An 18,608-nucleotide genomic window follows, 5' to 3' on the forward strand; every position below is an offset into this window, starting at 1 on the left:
CCACTCAGCAGCAGCATTGAAGGAGAATCTATCAGTTACCTACTTGTAGCACTGTAGCACGGTCATCCCGTTGTTCATTGATTTGCTCAAGGGGATACCAGTAACATCTCCATTGTGAGACTTGTTACTGTTTTTGGCATATAAAGTACGCCACAGGTAGCTTGCCAGGCTCTGCCATGCAGGCGGGATACTCTTGGTAGCTTGTCGGGCTCTCCAAGAGGGACAGGGTAATTGAACCGGGTCAGCTGAGTGCAAGTCAAACACCCTACCCACTGTGCTATGAATTTCTGAGAACATCACAGTCAAGGCCCTTCCTGCTCAGTATCCTTCTTCTCTTACCACGCCTTTTCAGTCTCCCACCCTCTCAAGCTGGTTCTCTTTCCACATTCTTTCAAGATAATGGCTTAAATTTAGGAGGGGAGGATTGGAGGCTCTGTATCTTGTGAAACCACTTTGCAGGGGAATTAAAGTCAAGGAGACCCTCGCAAGAGACACAGCCTAGGGCAATGCTTCTCAAGTTATCTCTGGAAAAGAATTATTACTTTTGTTTTGCTTCGCTTTGTTTTTGTTCTACAAAACACCTGTACCTGGTGGTGTTCAGGGCCTACTCCTGGTTCTGTGCTCAGGGGACCTTGAGGTGTCAGGAACCAAACCTGGGGTTCCTACATGTACAGCATGCATTTTAGCCCAGTGATCAATCATTATGGATCAGGACTATTATTTCTAAACTTCCAATACTTGATCAATGATTTTTGTAAAACAAACATGACTTGCTGGAAAAATAAAACAGACAAGAAGTACATAATAGCACTATTCTAGGCATTACACATTGAGTAGCGTACATACACACATATATTTTGGAGGGGCACACGAGAAGTTCTCAGGGGCTCTTCCTGGCTCTGTGCTCAGGAATGACCACGGCAGTGCTCCCGGAACCATATGTAAGCACCAAGAATTTGAACTGGTATTGACAGGATGCAAAGCAAACACCTTAAGCCTTATACTCTCTCTTTCTGGCCCAATAGCACATTTGTGAATAGATTCAATATTTTACACAGTGCTGTAAAATATTTATCTTTTATTTTATTTTACATATGAAATCAAACTATAGATTGTCCAGGTTTCCAAGAGCTCAAGGCTAGAAGACCAAGGAGAATGGATCTCAGTCTACTAGAGTTACAGTTAATGAATGCCAGAAGAGTAGGGTGATTTGGGTGATACTTTTGTTTACGGGTACCTATTAAAATTATAGAGCTGAATGGGTTAATATAGGAATGCTCAAGCTCGGGGCCAGAGCAGTAGTCTTTAGGTAGGGTTCTTGTCTTGCATGAGGTAGACCAGAGTTAGATCTCTGGCACACCATATGGTGTGTTGAGCCCACCAGGAGTGATTCCTGAGCACATAGCCAGGAGTCAATCCTGAGCATCTCTAGCGGTGGCCTGAAAACAAAACAAAAAAGAATGTTCATGCTTAATTTTTTTTTAATATAAGAACAGTCTAAAGAGTAGCATCTGTTTACAATCTCTTAGCTCACAGATTTCTTCTGTTTTTAGGGTAAATATTCAGAATGAAAGTGTACAGACTCTAATGGATGAAAAAAATCTGCAGCATAAGACAAAGGGAGCAGGTTTACCAGAGATCCAAAGGGAAACAGTCTTACAAAAATAATAAGCTACAAAACGGAAAGACAATTTTAGACATTCTAAGTATTCAGTGAACGATTAAAGGAAAGACTAAAGGGAGTAAACCTGTTCCCTTTGTCTTATGCTGCAGAATTTTTTCATCCACTAGAGTTTGCATTGCTTTATTCTGAAACTCTCTGACCAACTTTTCTACTATCACCAGCCCAAGATAACTCCAATATTAAGGGGTTTGTATGCTTATGGGAGGCTCACTTGGAAAATCTCCCCACTTGAAGGAAGCTAGTTAGGGATCTTAATTATATCGAAATATTCTCTCTACGTATAAAATTCTCTTATATGTAGTCTAATATAATCATTAGGAGAGTCTGATAAGGGCCACCTCAAAATTCCATTTACTGTAGCTGAAAAAAGTAAACAAGGGCTGGAAAGATAGTACAGTAGGTAGGGCACATCGCCTTGCACCTGGTCGACTGGGTTCAATCCCCCAAATTCGATATTGTTCCCTGAGAACTGTAGCACTCTAGCACTGTCGTCCCATTGTGCATCTATTTGCTTGAGCAGGCACCAGTAACGTCTTCATTTTGAGACTTGTTGTTACTATTTTTGGCATATTGAATACACCATGGATAGCTTGCCAGGCTCTGCCCTGCAGGTGGGATACTCTCGGTAGCATGCCAGGCCCTCTAAGAGAGATGGAGGAAGTGAACTCGGGTTGGCCGCATGCAAGGCAAATGCCTTACCCGTGTGCTATCGCTCTAGGCAGAGCCACGACTTGCCACTGAGTGTTGCTGGGGGTGGCATTCCTCCAAAAAAGTAGAAACTGTATTATGTTTTCCCAAAATAACTAAATAAAAAGATTTCAGCTGCAAAAAAAAATGTATAGTGGAATACTGCTCAGCCAACAAAAGAAAACAAAGGAAAAAATGAAACCTTGTTTTTTGTGACAATATATATGGAACTGCAGGAAGTCATATTCAGCAAATTAAGTCAGGAAAAAAAAACTACCACATGATTTCACTTTTCTGTGAAATCAGAGCATCGGAACAGATGAAGTCAAAAGAAAAGGTATCCTTGGGTTCTGAACACAGAATTGAGGTTACCAGAGCCAGATTGGGGAGTGGGATGTAAAGAAAGAAGGGGTCCACTGGACGGTGCTCAAGAGATCAAGTAATATCCATGGGTAGTGACCATGATACATTAACATACATTTTAAGAGGCATCAAATTATACTCCTAAAGCACAAAAAGCCATTTTTTTAAAAATTTTTTAAATTTTATTGAATTACCATGAGATAGTTACAAGCTTTCATGTTTGGGTTACAATCTCACAATGATCAAACACCCATCCCTCCACCAGTGCACATTCCCTACCACCAATATCCCGGGCATACCCCCCCCCCTTTCACACCCTCCCCCTGCCTCCATGGCAGACAATATTCCCCATACCCTCTCACTACTTTTGGGCATTATAGCTTGCAACACAGACACTGAGAGGTCATCATGCTTGGTCCATTATCTACTTTCGGCATGCATCCCCCATCCCAACTGGTTTCTCCAGCCATCATTTTCCTAGTGATCCCTTCTCTATTCCATCTGCCTTCTCCCCTCCGCTCATGAAGCAGTCTTCCAGCTATGGGGCGATACCCCTGGCCCTCATAACTACCGTCCTTGGGTGTCAGCCTCATGTGATGTTACCCTACACTCCACAAATGAGTGCAGTCCCTCTATGTCTGTCCATAATTTCACTTACCATGATACTCTCCATGCTTATCCACTTATAAGCAAATTTCATGACTTCATCTCTCCTAGCAGCTGCGTAGTATTCCATTGTGTAGATGTACCAAAGTTTCTTTAATCAGTCATCTGTTTTAGGGCACTCAGGTTGTTTCCATATTTTGGCTATTGTGAACAGTGCTGAAATAAATATATAGGTACAGATATCATTTTGACTGTGCTCTTTTGCATCCTTGGGATATATTCCCAGAAGTGGTATTGCGGGGTCATATGGAAGCTCAATTTCTAGTTTTTGAAGGACTGTCATATTGTTTTCCAGAAAGGCTGGACCAGATGGCATTCCATCCAACAGTGAAGGAGTGTCCCTTTTTCCCCACATCCATGCCAGCAATGGTAGCTTTTGTTCTTTTGAATGTGTGCCAGTCTCTGTGGTGTGAGATGATATCTCATTGTTGTTTTGATTTGTATCTCCCTGATGATTAGGGAAGTAAAGCATTTTTCATGTATCTTTGAGTCATTTGTATTTCTTCTTTGAGGAAGTTTCTGTTCATTTCTTCTCCCCATTTTTTTATGGGGCTGGAGGTTTTTTTCTTATACAATTCTACAAGTGTCTTGTATATCCTGGATATTAATCCCTATGAGATGGGAATTGGGTAAATATTCTTTCCCATTCTGTGGGATTTTTCTGTATTTTGGTCACTGCTTCTTTTGAAGTGCAGAAGTTTCTTAGTTTGATGTAGTCCCATTTGTTTATGTTTGCTTCCACTTGCATGGTCAGAAGCACAAAAGGTCTTAAATATTACATTTATACTATTCTACACTGGACCTAGTTTCTGAGTAGGCCTGACTTCCTGCTGGGAATTAATCAGCAACACTTATGTGGCCATTTTTATTTAACTATGCACTTGCACACATGCACAGGGTGCAAATGACATGAGTATATACCATCTTACCTCACTGACTTTGTTTACTCTTCTATATAATGTCTGTCTGACTTGAGTATGGCATAGCAGCTAAAATAAAGGCATGTCCAATCTACCTGTAGAGCTTTACTTCTCCTGAGTAGTCCAAATTGTGACCTCAAGTGGCCAGGACAGAGTGAGCACGACAGTTACCTCCATAAAAATAATGCTAATTCACACTCATGTCCATCGCAGAACTTGGTTCAATAGCCAGAATATGGAAATGACCCAAATTATGTCCAATATGAATTAAGATGTGAATCAAGAAATTGTGGTACATACACATACAAATGGAATACTATGCAGCTATAAGAAAAGATAAAATTATGGCTCCCCATGATGTATTCATATGCCAAATACAGTAACAATGATGGGTCTCATTCTCCTGACCCTGAAAGAGCCTCTAATGCAGCAACATTGGGAAGAACAAGTAAAGAGAGGCTGCTAAAATCTCAGGGCTAGGACAAATGGAGACATTACTGGGCCTGCTCGATCACATGGAGGATCAACAGGATGATAGTGATGATGATGATGATAGTGACTCATATAAAAGTCAAGAGATATTTCCTGGTAATAAATAAGACTGTAACAACTATTAAAAATAAGTAGCTGGGGCTAGAGTGATAGCACAGCGAGAAGAGTGTTTGTCTTGCACATGGCTGACCCAGGTTTGATTCCCAGCATCCCATATGGTCCCCTGAGCACCACCAGGAGTAATTCCTGAGTGCAGATCAAGTAGTAACCCCTGTGCATTGGCAGGTATGACCCTAAAAGCAAAAAAAAAAAATTAGTAGCTTTTTTTGAACTAAGCTATCAGCACTGACCTTTCACCCTTTAATGCCAGTGAAGATGAATTTTGTTCTTTTGTAGCTGATGTAGCTCATTTCGTTCTTATCAGTGTCTCCTCGCCCCAGATGATGGCTTTTTTCTTGTCATCAGTGTAAGTGAATCCAGGAAACTGACTGTGGAGATTTGGCCCAGTCATGCTTGCCCTTTTTTTGGTTTGTTTTGTTTTCTGGGTCACACCTGACGATGCACAGGGGTTACTCCTGGCTCCTAATGCACTCAGAAATTATTCCTGGCTCTTAATGCACACAGAATTTCTCCTGGCAGTGCCTAGGGGACCATATGGGATGCTGGGAATCAAACCAGGATCAGCGCACGTAAGGCAAACGCCCTTTACCCGCTGTACTATCGCTTTTCCTCCCATGCTTGCCTTTTTTTATGTTATGGCACTGACAAAACTTCAGGACAAACATTTTCTTACCCTTATTAATATCATCAGTTGGAGTGATAGCACAGCAAGTAGAGCGTTTACGTTGCACATTGCTGACCCGGGTTCAATTCCTCCAACCTCTCGGAGAGCCCAGCAAGCTACCGAGAGTATCCCACCTGCACGGCAGAGCCTGGCAAGCTACCCATGGTGTATTCAATATGCCAAAAGCAGTAACAAGTCTCAAAATGGAGACGTTACTTGTGCCTGCTTGAGCAAATCGATGAGCAATGGGATGACAGTGATACAGTGATACAATGATTAATATCACCCACTTTGGAATCTCTTTCATTGCACATGACATGGAGGGTCTTGCTTGCAACTCAGACATTGTACTCTTTTTTGTGAACCCTTTTCTATGGAGAAATTTTTACATAGCCCCAGGAATACAGGTACATAAACTAACTATACAAATCAAACATTTTTCTGATAATAAATCATAAAGGCATTTTTAAAAATTAAAAAAAAAATACTGAGGCACTGTGACTTACAAAGTTGTTCACAGTAGGCATACAATATCCCAACTCTAATTCCACCACTAATGTTACCTTCCCTCCATCAATGTCCTCAGATTCCCTCCCAGCCCCAGCCTGTGTCACTGACAGGCACATTTTTCAATCTGGTTATTGTATTTTTGGTTTCCTGCTTAACAGTGTTGTTGCAGTGTGGTTTAAATATACATATATACCGTACTCTACATCCCTACATGCCCAAGGACCCTGCCCCTGTCTCTGTTACATCCTGTCCTCCAATTCTTCCTTCCTTTTGATTTTGTTGATTTCCTGTCCACCTCATTTTTATAATCTAGGTTCCAGGGTTATTTAGACAGCCTCCCTTCGATTCCCTGCATTCCCTTATCCTGTTATTCTATATACAGAAAAGTGAGATCATCAGGTATTTGTCTTTATTCTTATAACTTCACTTAGCATGATACCCTCCAGTTCCATCGAAATTGCAGTGAATTGCATTATAAACATTATCATTTATTGCAGCTGCATAGCATTCCATTGTATATATACCATACCTTCACTACCACACATCTGTTGTGGACACAATGGGTTGACTCCATATCCTAGCTACTGTGCTAAATGCTATAGTTAATAATGGTGTACAAATATCCTTTTGAATGAATGTTTTTGTGTCCTGGGGGTTACAGTTTTTAAAAGTGCTTTACTGCTTTGAGCCATATCTTAAGCCCCATAATGCTATACTTCTATATGTCTTCTGTATGTCTTTATAAAGAATATACATGCTCTTCCTTTCCATTGTGTGTAATAGTAGGATGAAGAGATAAAGTCAAGAAAACCTGGAAAAATAGATTTTTTTAAAAAAATTGAAAGGTATAAGCATAATATATTAGTGAAGAGAAAAATAAGGTGAAAATGCAGTTTAAATTAGTGGTAGTTGGAATTAGTGGACAAAGACAAATCCAAGTAGAGAATGAAATCAATCATATAATTCCAGGATGATAAATTCTAAATTAATGTTCTCTACGAAGGAAGCATAACTACCCAGAGTTAATACCTTATTGCTTAAAAGGTGGAACTACTATATAGTATGACTTTGGTAATAATAAAACTCTAGTGAGGAATATATCAATTTGTAATAATGCCAATATATAAGTAAAAGATAGCTTAATGACAATTCAGTGGGTTATAAAGTGCTGAATAAGTGATTATTGAAAAGTATGTTATTTTTAGTAAAAGACACCAGGAGACAAAGTAATGTTAATATTCACACAAGAATCAAGTACTTTAAAGAGTTTCTGAAATAGCGAATAAAACATATCCTTTAAAATGAAGCTTGCTTTGGGACAAATAGCCAAATTCTTTCCCTCATCTGTTGGTAATGAATAGTCTTGGCTGGTCTGAGAAGGTATTATTTTTCGTTACATTTTTTTTTTGCTTTCTGGGTCACACCTGGCGATGCACAGGGTTTACTCCTGGCTCTGCACTCAGGAATTACTCCTGGTGGTGCTCAGAGGACCATATGGGATGCTGGAAATTGAACCAGGGTAAGCCACGTGCAAGGCAAACGCCCTACCCGCTGTGCTATTGCTCCAGCCCCCTTTTCTTTACATTTTGAACTTTGCACCGCAATTGATAGTGCTCGTGGGTTATTACTCTTGGCTCTGTGCAGAGGGGTCACTTCTGGGAGTGCTCAGGGGACTGTCTGTGGTGCTGGAGACCAAACATGGGTCAGTCTTTTTCTGGCCCAAAGATATTACTTTTATTCATCTGATTTCTCCAACCCCTGGGGGGCAGGGTGATAGAACAGCAGGTCGGGTGCTTGTCTTGCACAAGGCTGACCCAGGTTTGATCTCTCTCTTCCCATATGGCACCCTAAGCATCACCTGAAGTGATCGCTGAGCACAGATCCAGGACTAATTTCTGAGCATCACCAGGTGTGGCCCCAAAATGAAAAGAAAGATTTCTCCAACCGCAAGAAGTCATAAAAGGAATCATTGTTGCAGTTACAGGTATATATAAAAATTATATAACTTATACTTCCAGTAATGTCTTAGCAAGTATGAAACAATAAAGGAATTAATGAAACCCTAACAGTGAAGCTGCACAATAGGTTTAAGAGTTAGTGAAATAGGATCTGGGGCAATAGCACAGCGGGTAGGGCATTTGCCTTGCACATGGTGGACCCGAATTCGATTCCCAGCATCCCATATGGTCCCCTGAGCACCACCAGGAGTAATTCCTGTGTGCAGAGCCAGGAGTAACCCCTGTGCATAGCCGGGTGTGACGCAAAAAGCAAAAAAAAAAAAAAAGAGTGGAATAAGACATTTTCTGAGTCTGTTTATGTGTAACTTTTTTTCTCTGACTTTTGGGCCACACCCAAAGTTACGCCTGACTCTGTGCCTGGGAGGGGTTGGAGCACCATATGTGGTGTTTGGGATTTGAACCAGGGTCTGTGGGCTGTAAACAATGAGCCTTCCCCTTCCCCATCTCTCTAGCCCCATGAGATTTTGGTTTTAGCTTTTGGTTTGGGGAGTTGCTGAAGGAGTGCTCAGGAGTTGATTCTGAAAATACCCAGGGGACAACGTCACTGTCACTGTCACTGTTGCTCATCGATTTGCTCAAGCGGACACCAGTAACGTCTTCATTGTGAGACTTGTTACTGGTTTTGGCATATTGAATATGCCACGGGTAGCTTGCCAGGCTCTGCCGTGCAGGCGAGATACTCTCGGTAGCTTGCCAGGCTCTCCAAGAGGGACAGAGGAATCCAACCCAGCTTGGCTGCATGCAAGGCGAATGCCCTACCCACTGCGCTATGGTACTGGAAATCAAACTCATATATCCTGCATGCAAAGAATGTGCTCCACACTATTGAGATATCACTCCATCCCTGTACTGGTGTACATTTCATACTTTTGTGGAATTTGAAGAGTTCTCAAGAATCAGTCACAGTAAAATCATACTTCACATAATGATATGATGGTCGAAGAAAAAAGCATTTTGGTTAAAGAAGCACGTCAGGGATGCAGCTCAATAACAAAGTGCATGCCTTGCATTCAGGAAAAAAAAGCTTTCTTTCCACTTAGATTTAAAGGAGATTTAATGGGGCTGGAGAGATAGTACAGTGGGTAGGGGCCTTGCCTTGCATGCACCCCACTGTGGTTTCATCCTCAGCAGCCCATATGGTCCCTCAAGCCCTCAGGAAATGATTCCTGAGTGCACAGCCAGATGTAAGCCATGAGCAACACGGAGCACCAAAACCAAAACAGGACATTTCATTCTACATCTAGATATCCTAGAAATATTCTTTTCAGTTACAGTCATTAAACATATTAAATAAATTCTTGTTCATGACCCTGCCCCCCCATGTTCAGTTCTGCAACCCTGTATTCGGTAGTGTGCAGATTTGAAGACATTAGTCTTACCCCAGTCTTCCATCAGCTTGTTTAACTCCTAGGCCGGGTGTAGGCGAGAAGGAGCTCTATATCTGCAGGAGACCCTCATCACCAAGGTTGGAAGCAACAAGAACTGACATGAGTTCCAGCTCTTCCTCATAAGCGCCACTTGTGCTTGTGATTCCAGCTTGCCATTCATCCCTTCCTTATTTACACCTTTCCTCCCCTACAGCTTATCCCATGCCTTCAAGCTCGAGCATTAGAGTCAAAGATAATAGTCAGACCAAGACTACTTATTAATCACTCACAACTGGATGAGAGCAATTCCCTGTAAAGAATCCACATTGGTCCTATGCAATGGTAAATCCCAGACTGACTCTGCTTCTCGGCTGAATTTTGGCAGAGAGACAGACACAGTTCAGGAGCTAGGCATGGATGGGAAAAAGAGTCTAGTTTTGAACATGTTTAGTTGCAATGCAGGTAAAAGCACAATACATGTGTTTTGTGTCTACATGCTAAGAGTACCTGAATTTCAGTAGAAACTGTAAGAATGCATATTTAAATTGCATACATGGAAGTAAAACCCAAGGTCGTGTTAGTAGATGAGATCCTTAAGGACACTGAAGAAAAACAAAAAGAAACCAAATGGATATTCAAGTGGAACAGAAAAGTGAAGGAAGGAAGCCCTAGCAAATACCAGCTTCTGCATACCAACAGGGAATATTTGTGAGTCCCAAGAGAGAACTCCTTTGTTTCTCCAAATAGGAACTGGCAATCCATACAAGGGAAGATGACCCCAGGGAACAAAATAAAGAAAGATCAGTTAGTTTCTACAGATGAGTCTTTCCTAGAAGGAAACAGTAGGAGGATTGTGCCCAAAACTTAAAAATCCACCCTTGGGTTATAATGGGGCACTACCATTGCTGAGAGTGGCAGAAGTCCAGAACACTTTTGAGTAGGGAGTGATCTAATCAGGTAATGGGGAAAAATCAATTAGTATCCCAGGGGATATATATTTGAAGAGGTCTGTAATCAGTGCAGGACTGGGACGTTTTTTACATTAAAAACCATCCTGAAACCAGTAGGGAGAAAGGGACTCTCCCTCACTGTTGGTGGGAATGCCAACTGGTCCAGCGTTTTTGGAAAACAATATGGACATTCCTCAAAAAACTAGAAATTGAGCTCCCATTTGACCCAGCAATACACACAGCAGAAACACCATCTGCACTCCAATGTTCATTGCAGCAATATTCACAATAGCCAGAATCTGGAAATAACCTGAGTGTCCGAGAACGGAAAAATGGATAAAGAAACTATGGCACTTCTACAAAATGGAATACTATGCAGCTTTTGGAAAAAATTAAGTCATGAAACAGAAACTTGCCGATAAATGGATGGACATGGAGAGTATCATGCTGAGTGAAATGAGGCAGGGGAGGGACAGATATAGAATGACTGCATTCATCTGTGAAAAAATATATATATGAAGACTAATATCCATGGCCAGGGAAAACAGGGCCTAGGAGGACTGGTCAATGGCTGGAATCAACCGCAAGTGTGTGGGAGGCAGAGGGTAGGTTAGAAAGAGCAGAGAAATGTATGACAATAATGATTGAAAATGATCACGGTGGACAAGAACTGAGTGCTAAAATTAGGTAAAGGGATATTTCAGTATCTGTATTGCAAACTACAGCTCTGAAAAAGAAAAGAGAGTCAATGAGAGAGAGAAGAGAAGCACCTGCCAATAGAGGCAGGCTTGGGGGTGGAGGAGGGGGTGATGGGAGGGAAACTGGGGACACTGGTGCTGGTAAACATACACTGGTGGAAGGATGGGTGTTGGAACACTGTATGACTGAAGCTTAATCATGAACAGCTTTGTAAGAGTCTATCTCACAGTGACACAGTGATTCAATAATTTAAAAGCCATCTACCATCCTCAGTGGTGTTGAAGGAATAGTACAGCAAGTGGAGCACTTGCCTTACACTCAGCTTACTCTGATTCAATCCCCAAAACCCTATATAGTCTTTAAAACTCCACCACAAGTGATCCCTGAGCACAGAGTCAGGAGTAAGCCCTGGACACTGCCAGGTGTGGCCCCAAAACAAAACAACCCACCATCCTCAGAGAGATGCCTCCATTCAACTACTCTGGGATTGACTTCCCAAAGAAGTCCCAGTTCTAGTCTAGCAGAGTCTGCTCAGGGTCCTGCAGCAGTCATTCTGGTCCTACCATCCATTCTTTTCTTGAAAATGAAATGTAGCCCACATCTTGCAGTGTTCAGGGTATACCTGGCTTTATGCTCAGAAGTGGCTCCTGCTGGTTCTTAGGAGAGCAGATGTGGTGCTGGGAATTTAAACTGGGATAGGTCACATGTAAGACAAGCCCCATAATCCCTATACTCCAGTACCTGGTCCTTTATTTATTTGCTTGTTTGTTTATTTGTTTATTGTTTTTTGCTTTTTGGGTCATACCCAGTGATGTTCAGGGGTTATTCCTCACTCTGCACTCAGGAATTCTCCTGGAGGTGGTTGGGGGACCATATGGGATGCTGGGGATTGAACCTGGGTCAGCCGCATGCAAGGTAAATGCCCTACCCCCTGTACTATTGCTCTGGCCCCAATTTTCAAAACTATTCTTGGGATGCCAAAGTTAAAGATGAGAGAACAGGTTTCAACAGATTGGATTGTCACTCCATTCGAAATCCCTTTTAATTCTGTTGATGTTGGCACAATCTCTGGTCTCTGGCTTTTAGAACTCTGCTTCATTCCCAAAGCACTAGTTGTACAGGTTTCAAGTCAAAGAAAGATGTGTGGATAAGAAGGAATACTTTTATTTATTCTCTTGTAAGCATCCCAAAGGTCAGCATGACTGCCAAGGCCTCAACTCAAAAATTAGTTGAGTTGATTCTTGGAAGCTGAAGAAGAACTTTCAGCTTAGTTCTCTTGGTACGTGGCTTCACAGTGTAGATTGCCTCTCCGCATGGTTGTACCCATGGCCTTCCTCCTGCTGTTCCTAAAGATCTCTCCCACAGGTTGAGGTTCTTAAGGAAGTCAAAATACACATAGAAACCCTGCTGTTTGGCCAGAATTTCGAGGGCTTCAGCCAAGCACAAAAGCAAGCCAAGTTTAGAAACAATGAGTTAACAGTCCATCGTGAGTTGCATCATGCTGTGTGTGATAACTAATCAAATGCTTTTTAATCAAATCCTGTTGGACTTTTTGGTTCCAAGTGCTTTTCAAGGATCATATGAATAGCCAAGGAAAAGTGGAGGCATGGAAAAGTTACTCAAAGGCCCTAAAAGACTTGAACACATCCAAGTTTAATAAACATGATGAGCTCTCAACATTGAGATTCTACAGACACTTCTCAGGCGACGACACGAAACCTTCCTGCCTAACTCTTGGTTCTTCTCTCTCTGCTGGAGTGTGTCCAATTTTTGATTGCAAAATATGATATATGGACTTTTCCCATTTGTCTCATGTTCTCGTTTTCTTTAGAAGAGAATGCACAGTGATGTGTGTCATGACTATTATCTTACACAATGCAGCCCAGTGCTCGGTACAAAGAATCGGTACATTCTTAAATAGATGCTATTACATGATAGGCCTATAATATTGTTGTCTTCCAATGTTTCACCCTTCTCTAAAAGTTGTATAAAATTCCCTTCCTCCATCAATCTACTCCAATATGAATCTGTCTACATTGCTTCTCTGAAACAAGTCTTTGTTTCATGACCTGCTATTTACACCAATAGACATATTTAACCCTCATTTGGGTGGGAAAATACAACCAATGGTGCTACTCTGGGCTCTATGCTTGCTGGTCTACTTTAGGTTCTGTGCTCGGGGGGGTACTCCTTGACTCTGCTTGGAGAGTCATTCTGGTGGTGCTTGGGAGACGAAACAGTGCCAGGTATCAAACCATAGTCTTTTACATGCAAGGCACATGCCTTAAGTCCTGTATTCCCTGTCTCTTTCTTTCTCTCTCTGGCCCCCTCGTTTTCAATTTCATACACTTCTCAGGCTGTAGTGATAGCACAGTGGTTGGGCGTTCGCCTTTCACGCGGCCGACCCGTGTTCGATTCCTCCACCCCTCTCAGAGAGCCCGGCAAGCTACCGAGAGTATCCCGCCCGCATGGCAGAGTCTGGCAAGCTACCCGTGCGTATTGGATATGCCAAAAACAGTAACAATAAGTCTCTCAATGAGAGACATTACTGGTGCCCACTCGAACAAATCTCAATGAGCAACGGGATGACAGTGACAGTGACACTTCTCAGAAGCAGTTAATACTGATGACTTATTGTCACTTACAATAACACTAACAATCATCTTTAGATCCCACAACACAACAATGCCATACTTTCAACCTCCCTGGATGCTTATTTCTCTTTAGCTACACATTAGTTTCTGGGTCACCAATGAGTGTTGAATTACGAACCTTGGTAACCCAATTACCAACAATGAATGTTGAATGAAAATCTACCTACTCTCTCTAAGGTGATTCAACCACACTCAAATTCTTAAAATTTCTTTCATTACCAGCTAAACACTGAGAATTAATTAATGTGGATCTTTTAGGCATTCTGTGTGTTCCTAACCCCACTATATATAGTTTTTTTATATCATTGTTTAAAATTATCTGACATGTAAGGGGCTATCTGAGATTTCATTTTTTTTCTGATAATGCACCCATTTTTTATAATTTCTTCATTTTTTGCTGCAATTCATGGTCTCTGAAAAGGACATTCTGAGATAGTGATGAGCACATAAGAAGCTCCTGAAGGTGTGCATTCATAATCCACAACTATGAAAGAGAAAGCAACAGAGGGAGAAGTCCAGTTTTGATGAAGTCCCAGTGAAAGCCTTGTCTGAGCCAACGAGGGACTCTGAAATGGTCCTGGAGATTTAGGGTGAGGAGATGGGGCTTTAATACACCAGTGCCAAATAGTTATTAGGTTACTTATTAGAGACTGTTCTCAAGAAGGGAATGCAAATGTGGGTAATGCAATTATCTTCTGCAACACTTCTGTAAAGGATAGACAGCTGCCGGCTCTTTGCTGAAAATACTCCCAGGAGCTGGACAGTAAGTCCCTCCATCCTGAAAAGGGATATAGACAGCACACCACCACATTAGAACTATACTTCTGAAAGAAGCAGACAGACAAAAGAAAATTCCCCTTTTCCACTGTGTCATAATGTATGGATATAACGCCTTGAATACAGCAGCCTTTACACATCCACCCTGTGATTGGAGTGAATTTATAGGAAAAGGGTTGAAATAAAATGAACTACAAGAGAAATAAAACCAGAGCTAAAATACATGGTGTCCAGAGCCTACCCAAAGTTCCGAACAGCTGGATACAGGTGCTCAGATACATTCTTACTGCTTGCATCACTTAAGTTAGGGACTGGAGCGATAGCACAGTGGGTAGGGCATTTGCCTTCCACACAGCCAACTCGGTTTCGATTCCTCCATCCCTCTCGGAGAGCCTGGCAAGCTACCAAGAGTATCCTACCTGCATGGCAGAACCTGGCGAGCTACCTGTGCCATATTCAATATGCCAAAAACAGTAACAAATCTCACAATAGAGACATGACTGGTGCCCTCTCGAGCAAATCGATGAACAAAGGGACAACAGTGCTACAGTGCTATGTTACTTGCATCCCAAGAATCCTGAGCCAAAGGAAGGATAAATCAGTACAAGGTTTGGAAAACATCCAATGAATGTGGAAGAAGATATAAATATTAGAAATAGGTCAAAGCACCCATTGTTAACAAGCAGGAAACAGGCTGATCAGTCTAGGAAACGGGGGGTGGGGGTGTGTGCAAGGTTCCCAATTGGCCGACAGAGTTAACTTTGCCCTAGGAACTTCTCAGTCCATCAGTTTTCTCCCTAACATTTTTGAAGGGTTAGATTGATTAATCAACTCTATACATGTGTACATGTACATGTGGTATTTGGAGTCAGTTCATCGTCTGTCTGTCTGTCTGCGTGGAACATTCAAATGTTAGAGCCAGGCTGAAATCAGAAGTAGAAATTTTTAGACTGAGGCAAGCAGCATCACCACAAGAGGTCAGAGTGATATTTAAATCCAGCAATTTAAAAAGTTTAGGTGTTTTTGGAACTTGTTAGACCAGATTTAAACAAAGATTTCTCACCAGAATGTTGAGCCTACAGAGAAATTGATAGTCTCAATCTAAATTTTTTATTGGAAAAAACATTAATGGTTTTTAACAGTTGAAATTCTTTCAAAATTCAAAAAGCTTCGGAACTAGAGCCTGAAAGTAAAGTGAAATAAGAGCTCAGAGAATGCAAGGCTTTATCTTATGAGCCTCAGCCAATTATTAGGATAACTTTATTTCATGTAAGCTTTTATGTAGGATAACATTGGTTTGCCCTTCCTCCCTGGCTGCAGGGCACGTGGGTTTGCTGATTGCTCCCCCAACCTGTCAATTACCTTTGCCTCCTGATCAGACTCTGCTGACTTATAAATATTGTTTTTCTCTTCTCCTTAATGTCCTTTGCGTGGTTAGTTACTTCAGAGCAATTACTTTTTGTATGGACACAGGAAGACAGTTAAAAAGATAAGCCTGTAACTTGGGAGTTCATTGACTCCAGATAATATACCTCCTGGACATCTGTTCTCTCAATTTAAGCCTCAGTTGCCCTTACTTCCTAGATCCCCAAAAACAGGGTCCCGACGAGGAACTGGATGGACCCAGGGCAAGGGGTGAGCTATGAGCTACCCTGGCACCGAAATAGGCCTGGCCAAAGTACCATAATGCTTAACTATAAGAGCTTGATCGTGGACAAATTCTGTCATGATCAAAAAAGTAATAACTAGATTCGGACCCTGTTGGGGTTAGGAATGATTAATCTGGCCTGCACTGTCATCTGAGTCTGTGGCGAGATGTCCCCAGGAGAGTCGCCCTACAGGTCTAAAAGTGTCTATTACTGTGTCCATACAGAATGGTAAATATTAGGAAGTAGAATTAAAGATGCTAATTAAGTTGCTGGTCTAAGGAGAGGAGAAACACACCTTAAGTGCTGTTTTGCCCTCGTGGGCTGCAAGTAGTCGGGAAGACTGGAAAAACACGTTGATTGCGCTTCCTGTGGGGAGTTGTGGTCAAGGAGGTGTGGTGAGAGAAGAGACAGAGGGCTGCAGGAGATTGAAAAGAGAGAGTTACTGCAGGATTGGAGAGTGTGACATAGAGAGAGGCTGCAGGGATTGAAGAAGAAGGAGTTGTGGAGCGAGCTAGAGAGAGGGTTGGAGAGAGCTGGAGGAGAGTTGGAGAGAGTTGTGAAAGTTGTGGAGAGAGTTTGGGAGAGCTACGAGAGTTGGAATAAATGGCAGCTGTTCATCAACCAGCTTGGCCTTCGTTCCTCCTTCGTTCGCCCAAAACAACAGCCGTCCTGGGTGGAGAAGTGGCTCAAGAGCACCCAACGCAGGCGGCGACAGAGAGCAGCCCGGAGAGCCCGCGAACATCCACTAACGTGTAATCCCTGAGCAAAGGAGTTTCCACAGCTCCACGTGAAGGAAACCACACACTTTGTCACCAGGTATCAACTCAGTTCTGACCTTAAGAGCGCCTTGTCCACAGGTGTGAAGACCTTACAATTTCATGGTAATCTGTGAATGTTTTAATCCTTTTGTATCTGTGTTTTCCTAGAAATAAGAATTCTAACGATGTCTCCTGGTTAATTTCTAATGTGAAGTGAGCTTTTGCTAAGTGAAAATATGTTATAAGAACTTAAATTGTGAACATCTTTAATATCCATAGTATATTTCTGAATATCCATAGAACTGATATAATGCTTTTGAAATGAGTACTGCAGAGTACAGTTTTGTCATGTTAAATGAGATGATTAGCAACTTGTGTCCAAGCACAGGAGATCCTATTGTACTAAGTTTCGTAAAGTAAGGAGTTTTATCTACAGCAACAGACCCAGAGAAGCTCCAAGAGAAACAAAAGCCAGGAAAGGAATTTCAAAGAGCATCACCACTCCCAACCTCACTGGTAACCTCCTTAGCAATGAACTTTTAGCTAGGTAGAAACCGGTCTCCACATGGGGGCAGGTTGGAGAACCCTGTAAAAGCGCCCTTGAACAAAGGAAGGGTGCACATATGCTGCCTGAGCCCATGTGCTGCTTGTGCTCACGTGGCCGAGCACATGTGGTGTCGGAACACATGTGTTGCCCGCATCTCCTCACTTGAGATGTGTACTTTCATGCTTCCATGTCTAATGCTGGGATGTTTTTAGGGGCTCTCTCTGCCCTTGGAGAAGCCCGGGTTCTCTCTTACGCACGTTCTCTCTCTCCACTCTTCGCCCATGTTCTCTTCCTCCTTCCCTTCAAAAATCCTCCAAACAAAATGTTTCACTTCAAATAAAAAGAAATATGTCAAAGCAAGCTTTGATAAAATCCAGCTCCTGGAAACTGATGGGCTACAATGATGACTTTTAAAACACAGCAGCCAGTCTTATCTGTCTGAATATGACCAAGTAAATGATGGAACCAGAATTTTAGCAAACATTTTAAGATATATAGATATAGTGTGTATATATATATATGTACATATATATATATATATATGTTTTCTGATAGCTCAGTACTCCTTCAAATACCTCTATCTATTTCTTCTTGGGGAACTACCCCTCCCTATTGTGAAAAATCTGGTGGTATAAGAAATCCAAATGGCTCTTCCTCCAACTATAGATGTCCAAGGGAATAGCACTGTAGCACCCTTGTCCCGTTGTTCATCGATTTGCTCGAGTGGGCACCAGTAACATCTCCACTGTGAGACTTGTTACTATTTTTGACATATCGAATACGCCATGGGTAGCTTGCCAGGCTCTGCCGTGTGGGCGGGACACTCTCGGTAGCTTGTCAGGCTCTGTGAGAGGGATGGAGGAATCGAATCCGGGTCGAATACATGCAAGGCAAACACCCTACCCACTGTGCTACCACTCCAGTCCAAGGGAGCACAGGAGATAATATCCATGTGCCCCTTCTATATAGTCCCCTACACAATATAAGGCAGGCACCTCTACTTGGCTATTCAGTCCCTGAATGTAGATCAAGTGAGAAATAATGAGGAAAATCGTTGGAATTTTTGTTTGGTTTTAGGTCATA

At 42.1% G+C, this 18,608-nt stretch overlaps 2 protein-coding genes across 7 annotated transcripts in view; both read right to left on the bottom strand.

Moving 5' to 3' along the window:
* SRPX (sushi repeat containing protein X-linked) overlaps positions 1-18,608 on the bottom strand; it is a 141,920-nt gene that overhangs the window by 116,921 nt on the left and 6,391 nt on the right. The window lies entirely within an intron of this gene.
* The window catches only part of RPGR (retinitis pigmentosa GTPase regulator), a 156,982-nt gene that overhangs the window by 65,754 nt on the left and 72,620 nt on the right, over positions 1-18,608 (bottom strand). The window contains exon 19 of one of the 6 annotated variants that reach the window (XR_008627305.1): positions 3,393-3,556. The exons of 3 other annotated variants lie outside the window; for them this stretch is intronic. The gene's annotated coding sequence lies outside the window, so the exon portion shown is untranslated. Of the gene's footprint in view, positions 1-3,094; positions 3,557-14,391; positions 14,573-18,608 lie in introns of those variants that run through there. 2 more of the 6 variants (XR_008627304.1, XR_008627308.1) reach the window with 2 other exon arrangements.

This window comes from Sorex araneus, chromosome X, assembly GCF_027595985.1.
Source record: "Sorex araneus isolate mSorAra2 chromosome X, mSorAra2.pri, whole genome shotgun sequence".
Lineage (NCBI taxonomy): Eukaryota > Metazoa > Chordata > Mammalia > Eulipotyphla > Soricidae > Sorex > Sorex araneus.